Genomic DNA, 7,843 nt, shown 5'->3' with positions numbered 1-7,843 from the left:
ACTGATTTCAACACTCCTTACAATGGGGGAGATTGTAAGGGTCAAAATTATATTGTAAGGTGTCGAAATGTAATGTTATTTTACAAAGGCATTTTGTGTCGAAACTATAAAGCTTAGTCCTTTGTAATTTTTTTGTATGCTTTACTATTTTCCTATAGATAGGAAATGTTACTTAGAGTTAGAAAAGGGTTTTGGAAATCTGTCTTGTCTATTCTCACTTTGTAATTGTGAAGCATAATTAAGCTGAAACAAGATCTTATTTACTATTGGTGTTCTTAATTCTCATTACTCTAATTCTACATTCATAACTCGATTCAATACTTCATCATAGCATCGTGCCTTTTTTCTAAGGCTTCAATAAACCCATGAAGTACGACTCAAAATCAATCTTCTTCTAAGGTGGTTGTTTCTCTTTTTGGTAAAAACCTCTACCAGGTTGTCTAAATTTTTCATCCTTATGCTTCTTTTACTCATCATATGGCAACCATTCCTTTTGGGATTTCTCCAATCTTCATCATATCATTCACCACTTGAGTAACAAACTTTTTCTTTTCGGTTACCATTCTAATCTAGATCAGAATCCTTAGTCAAATGTGGGACGCCACAATAATAACACCCAACTCTTATTGCATGGATAGCTTGACCCATCTTTGTCATCCTTCGATCCATATTATCTAATTTTGCCAAAACCGTAGCGATGTTCTCGTTCCCTCTATCTCCTTTATCTCTAGTAACATCCTCTTGTGGGTTATGATACTCACGTGAATTCTTCGCGAACTTTTCAATCAAATCTTTAATAGTGGTTGGTTCCTTCTTTGTCATTGGTCCTTGAGAGTCAAGAAATTGCCTTGTTGTGACGTTCACCCCAACATATAAAATGGACACTTCTTGTTGGAAATTGAGATCTTGTTCAGGACAACTCCTCAGCAAACCTTTGTATCTCTCTGTCGCTTCATATAAGGACTCTCCAACCTTTTGTTAAAAATTAGCAATATTATTCTTGGGCTTTGAGATATTCGAAAGTGGATTGAATTGCTCAAAAAAAGCGTCATGAAAATTTGCCCATGTAGTAATGGATCTGATGCGAGTGCTTTCAACCAAACCTTAGCTTCACCGGTAAATGTCACTAGAAGCATCCTAAGTAACACTAATTTGTGTGGCACGTTTGGAAAATTGAAGTAGTTTGCAATGTCTTTTACTTAATATATGTGCTTGAATGCATCTACATACTCTTTCCCGGCGAAAGGTATGTCTTTGAGCATTGATAAAATGTGCCCCTTAAGCTCAACACTTCTTTTAGATGGTATCTCGGGTGGTACAAGACCTGGTGTATTATCTTCATGTGTCATCTTCTTGTAATCCCCATGGTTCTTCTTGTGATATCCAACATCTCTTCAACCTCACTGTTTATGTCATTTTCTGAATCAATCTCTGTTCCTTCCTCGTAACTAATACCATTTACGTTTATAGTTCTTTCAAATCTTTCAAATCCCTTGTCCGATTGACAACTGCTACTTGACTTGTCGACCTTCTTGTTCTTTTTCTTGTGAAAAGATGATTCTGGATCTTGAAATGGTGGAATCAGTGAAATTTCGGATCCTTAGATCGTAAATCACAGGAATGAAAACGAAAATTAAACAAAAACGCGTAAAAGAAATAAAAATGACTAGAGTAAAATTTTCACTGAGACGTAACCGCGACGTCATAAAGGTAACCACAACGTGGTTGATTCTTAGAAAGCAAAGTAAAATTAAACTAATTCAGAAAATTAACTTTTTACGGTTGTTGCCCCATAAAAAGGATCGAGTAACTAAAAGCACTTAAACTATAAATCAAACAAGTCGTTCCCTGGCAACGACGCCAAAAAAATTGAAATGCGCAAATATACCTATTAGTCTTAAGTTTATAACCTAACCATCTTTTACTAACTATGCACTTATAGGTAGTGTACCTAGTCAGATTATAGAATAGCTGTAACGTCCGTAGATCCGAGCTAGTCAATTTAGAGATAATAGGGGTCGAAAACGAATTTTCGACAAAAGATTATTTAAAATAAATAATCTTAACCAAGTTGTAGAATATGTCTCAAGGGTTCCGTAGAAATAAAGAACACCGAAATCCGAGTTATAACGAAGAAGTTATGACCCGTCGAAGTTTTGCGACGGAACCGGCACGACATCGGGAAGCGTAAATAGTGAATTTACAATAGAGCGACTTTTAGCCTTAGCGATCTAAACAAAAGTCGGATAAAATGTTAAACCGAGATTGTCCATAAAAAGAACGCCCAAATCTGACTTCGTATGAGGAAGTTATGATTTTTCTAAGATTTGACAAAGCGGTGCATGACCGGAAACTCAAATTTTAGTTCGAGCGATTTTTGGATTAGGCGACCTAAATGAGAGTTTAATATCTCATTAATAGGAACTCAAGGACAAAAAGACGGACAAAAATGGAGTCCGTATGTAAAAGTTATGATTTTACGCGGACATTTTACAGTGTAGTCACCTTCTACTGTTAAATTTAAGATCAGTCGAGAATTAGCCGACGGAGTAAAAAGGAAAGTTGTAGATTTTATTTTCACCTACACGTGGATATAAATAACGTCAAAAACGGAGCTCGTATGTGAAAGTTATGGATGAAGCTTAGTCTCTACTTTTCGAGCGCGGCGAATTCGATACAGTTTTGTAAATCCGAAATAGAATGAGAATTAGCCAACGAGGTCTAAATGAAAGTTGTAGTACTCGTAAATAACAATGCATGGATATAAATAACGTCAGAAACGGAGCTCGTATGCAAAAGATATGGACGAATCTTAGTCACTACTCTTCTCGCGATAAATACGATACAGTTTTTGTAAATCTGAGATAGAAGGAGGATTAGCCGACGGGGTCTAAATGAAAGTTGTAGTACTCGTAAATACCAATACGTAGATATAAATAACGTAGAAAAAGGAGCTCATACGCGAAAGATACGGACGAAGCTTGGAGACTACTTTAATATAAAATTCCTATAAATAAGAGATGAACACTTCATAATTTCTTCACACCATAAGCCTTTCTTTCTCTCTCTAACCTCTCTCTAACCTTCATAAACCCCTCCCAAGTCTAGGGAACCTCCCTAGCACGAGAAGAAAGCCCCGGAGCGCCCGACGGCTCCGAGAAGAAAAGCTTTCGGCTCGGAAACGCTGCTCCAGCGAAGCCTGGTTTTTAATAAAAACCCGCTGTAAGTGAGCTACGCTTATACTATATTTAATATAGCTTTTATTTAATTATAGTAACATTATAAGGACCTTAAAATAATTATTTGGACTATTATTATGAGTTATATTGAATGTTATTTAACGCTTATATAATGGTAATAATAGCTAGACTATTAATTAGTTGCGGTTAACGTTAAAAACTAAACCCTAGTGGTATTGATATTAGGTTTTGTCGAGGAAAATTGTTTTGAGATAACGAAGCGCTGTCTGAGTTCGGAATCACCACCTAATCAAGTGAGTGCATAGTTACTTTCATCTTACACATAGATATGAAGTATTTTATATAAATTACGTGCTATGTGTGCATATTATCTGAGTACTTGCTGTCTATGCTGGATGAACGTTTTATACATGTTTTAAATGATTTAAACTGTATACGTATTTTATATATACAAATATGTTAGGGATAACATGGGTAGATGAATGATGAGAGAGAAAAGATGATGTGAGTAAACATAAGCAACTATAGACTTAGTGCCTAATAAATAACACTGGCAACTATGGACTTAGTGCCTATTGGAAAAACACTGGTAGCTATGGACTTAGTACCTATTAGGAATTGGTAGCTATGGACTTAGTACCTACTAGATAAACACTGGTAGCTATGGACTTAGTACCTGTTAGGAATTGGTAGCTATGGACTTAGTACCTACTAGATAAACACTGGTTGCTATGAACTTAGTACCTATTAGGAATTGGTAGCTATGGACTTAGTACCTACTAGATAAACATTGGTTGCTATGGATTTAGTACCCGATAAATAAACTATAACAGCTATGGAATTAGTGCTTTACGAATGAGCATTGGCAGCTATGGATTTAGTGCCAGTCCTATAACCCTGGAAGCAAGGGACTTCGGAATAAATGAATGCATGATATATGACTCTTAGGATAGATCCTTAAGAGTAAAGAAGATAATGGAGATGGGTAATTGGGTTGATTGTTTGATTGTTTAAACATAATAATTATATTATTGTGGGTTGAAAACCCTATGTACTCACCAGGTTTCCCAACCTGACCCACTCAGTTCATTTATATCAAAGGTGTTGATATGAAGTCACATTACACTGAGAGATTAAGGAGATATAGATCACTAGTGATAGTGAATGTAAGTTTTGTTTATGCTTATGCTTCTGTATTGACGATGACATCCCAAATGTTTTAAAATGAATAAAAATACTCTTCCTCGGATATTCTTTGATAACGTATTTATCATGTTTTACTGGGAACAAGTTCCGCAACGTTTTTATTTAAATAGATACTTTGATTTTTATAAAGCATAAACATAATCGGTCTTTTCTAGCCGTGAAAATGGGGATGTCTCAATAGCTGAGGTAAATCTGGTGTCGAACATAGGGAATGAAATTCAATTAAATAAAATAACTACTTCTAATTAAACTAAAACTCAAACTATGATTGGGGGTTTTTTACTAATTTTGCAAGATGAAAGGAACATACTATCAACTAAATAATTAAGCAAGCAAGAAAACAAATTAACTTCAAGAACTAACGAGTAAATCTACTTAGATCTGATTTCACCTTCTCCTATGGTTGATTTATAATGGATGGATTATATTGATTACGAATCATCGAGTTATTATGATCAAATATTGAAGTGTGTTAGAATTGATTACGAACAAAAATGATTAAAACATTCAAAGATGTATATAAACACAAGATGTAAATAATGTATTTTTGGCTCGATTAGTCTGGATGAATACACAAGAGAAAAGAGTACAAGAGAGTTCTCCAAGTTTCAAAAAGTTACTATACTCTATGCACCTACCCTATTTATAGGGAACATCAAACACGAAAAATGTTACAAGGACTACACATTCACACTTCGAAATAACAATGCCTTGTAAAATAGATAGAGAGTCGAAATCATTTGGATTTTGCCTCCTTCCAGACTCTGACCAATTCAACTCCGCGCTATATAGGTTTGGACCCCTACAATCTCCCCCTTAGTGAGAGTAGCCAAAATTATGCAAAAAACTTTAGAGTCTATAGAAGTTCTCTTTGAATCTCCATATACCACAAAACGCTTTTTCGAGTCTCATCTTTGTCTTCATTGTCGTTCTTCTTGCAATTGTTGATTCGAATAAGGAGATTTGTATAGTGAGAGTTTGTGTATCTCTCAAGATCACTCACTTGAAACAAGAACTTCATCATTCGCCCATTTCTATTATTTCCTTGAAACACAATTCCAAGAGGTTGTGAATTATTTATCCATCTTCATATTCATAAATGTTTATCTTTTCCTTTAACAAGGATTAAGGAAATTTAAAAGGCTTTTTTATCGTTGTTGCAAGCACAATCTCAGTGATTGCCAAGTAATCATAATAGTTGTCTACAAATACTTAGATATGAGCAAAACCAATGATGAAATCCTTTTGATCTTTGTTATCTTTGACACATCTATAACACTCAATATCTTCATAACCAAGATCAGATCATTCGTTCATCAAAGGAAAATCTGCTACCGAGAACTCAAAAAAAACGTTATTTTCCCTTAATAAAATATAACGAAAATTTTGTAGCATACCTATGAACATGCTGTCACGAGTAATGTTCAAAACTTTGATTATACTCATAGGTGAGCATATGTCTTCTTCATTTTTTGCTAAGACTGTGTGAAATCGAATATTTAATCTTTTAAATACTTCCTTATCATTGAAGTTCTCTACAATATTGAATTGAGAAGAAGTGAACAATATATGATTGATTAGAAAGTTATCTTGATCAAAGTCATAATTTTCAATTTCGAAGCTTTTCTTTGGCACCTTTCGAAAGTAATCATTCATTCCAATCGAAACAATATCTTCTATTATCATAACACCACTGTTTGTTTGGATCACCCATGTTCAAGCTAGGTGGGTCATTTTCTCTTTGCCTTAGTATGCTATTGATCTGCCTTTGCTTTTCAATTTCTAAGGCTTTTTTCTTTTTCTTCTCTTCTTCTGATTGTTCAACTATGATTTATCTCCCTTTATCTTTTGGATCAACATTCAGATTTGATTTGTCCAGGATTGAACTTGTACCTTGTGCTCCTTCATTTATTGAGATACCTTTTGTCAAAGCTCTCATATTTTTTTTTTGTAGAAGTTGAAGTTATAGGCTTCATCGAAATAGTTGTTTGGATTTGAGTATTTATCACCTTTCCCACAACAGCTCCAAACTTATCACCAGTCTCTTTCGACGAACCAACACCCATTTATCCCCTTTGCGACACATACATTGCATAAGGAACATTTGTTGGAAGTCAAATTAGTAATCTCCTTATCGGATCCAATTCAGAATTCATGTTTGTTTCGATGTTAGAAACCATTTGAGATATGGATTCTGGAGAAATCGTCGATTGAGCTGAAATCATTGTTTTAATTTCAGACAAGAACTCCTCCACTCTGGTAAAGACTTGAGCATCTTCTTTCACTATGTCTTGAATACCAATAGTGTAATCTTTGTTGAATGAAGAAATGTCCTCAATCAAGCAAGTTAAAGCTTCAGCAATCACATTAATCTTCTTATGTAATTTAGAAGAATTTTCAGAAAAAATTTCAACCTCAGATTCCAATAACTTTCGAATATCATAAATCTGAGTCTGTAAGCATACTTTCATTTCCTCCAATTGTTTAAAAAAAATTTCATGATGTTCTTTTGAAACATCACACATCATAGAAACTTCACCATAAATGGTTTGAGAATGATTGAAAATCCTTTCATCATTTCTCTTTTCAACACCATCGATAAGAGCTTGTAACCTAGACTTCTGAAATTTGAGAATAGAATCAACTTCGACTCTACAGATAGAATGCTTGCTTCATGTTCAACCAAGAACTATAAGATCAAATTCATCTTGGAGTTTAAAATCTTGAATTTTTTTCCTGACATAATCATCTCATCTGGAATATTCTCTTCCTTTGGATCAAATTGAATTTCAGCAAAAGACACCATAATATCATCCTTAACAACTTCATGTTCAGGTTGGGACTTTTCAATGGATTGTGATGAAAAGAGAGCTGAAATAGTTTATTGCATGATACAAGAAAATGCTGGTGAAATTGTGGAAATTGGAATAGAAGTAAAAGTCGATGATGAAGGTGGTGGTAAGGTTGTTGAAGATTTGATGGTCGAAGTTCCAATGGTTGAAATTTTTGTGGTTGAAGTGATAAAATATGCAATGTTTTTTTATCCTATCATCTATATTGACATTTGTTCCCTTATTAGATAAGTCCATAATGATTTATGGAGTTCAAAACTCCTCCTTATCGGACTTGGTAGTCGAAACCCCAGATGGTTTGACAATAGTTTACTTATGGATATTTATGTTTTGCTGATCACTCGAATTGATGTCTTTATCTGTATTAGAAGTATGTACATTGTTATCAGGATACCCTGTCGCCTAGAAAATTGACTTGATATGAGAATCCCTTCAAGGTGATCAATTAAGATAATCTTCTACGCAAATCTCTGACCTTTCACTATCACAGTTGTGATCAGTTTCGACTGTCACATTGTCAAGTGGAACTGGAATCTTATGTTTCTTCTTTCGTAACTTGTGAGCCATCTCAAGAGCTTGACGCTT

General features: G+C 34.5%; 1 non-coding gene across 1 annotated transcript; it reads left to right on the top strand.

Moving 5' to 3' along the window:
- The first annotated feature begins 901 nt into the window (after positions 1-901).
- Positions 902-1,008, top strand: LOC145060850 (small nucleolar RNA R71). The gene has a single exon (XR_013687032.1). It is a non-coding gene; the product is annotated as a small nucleolar RNA R71 (small nucleolar RNA).
- Positions 1,009-7,843: the final 6,835 nt, after the last annotated feature.

The sequence above is a fragment of the Lactuca serriola genome, chromosome 6 (assembly GCF_051521515.1).
Source record: "Lactuca serriola cultivar US96UC23 chromosome 6, Lser_US96UC23_V15, whole genome shotgun sequence".
In the NCBI taxonomy this organism is placed as follows: Eukaryota; Viridiplantae; Streptophyta; class Magnoliopsida; order Asterales; family Asteraceae; genus Lactuca; species Lactuca serriola.
The sequence above is the reverse complement of the archived record's forward strand: the minus strand, read 5'-3'. Positions and strand labels throughout refer to the sequence as shown.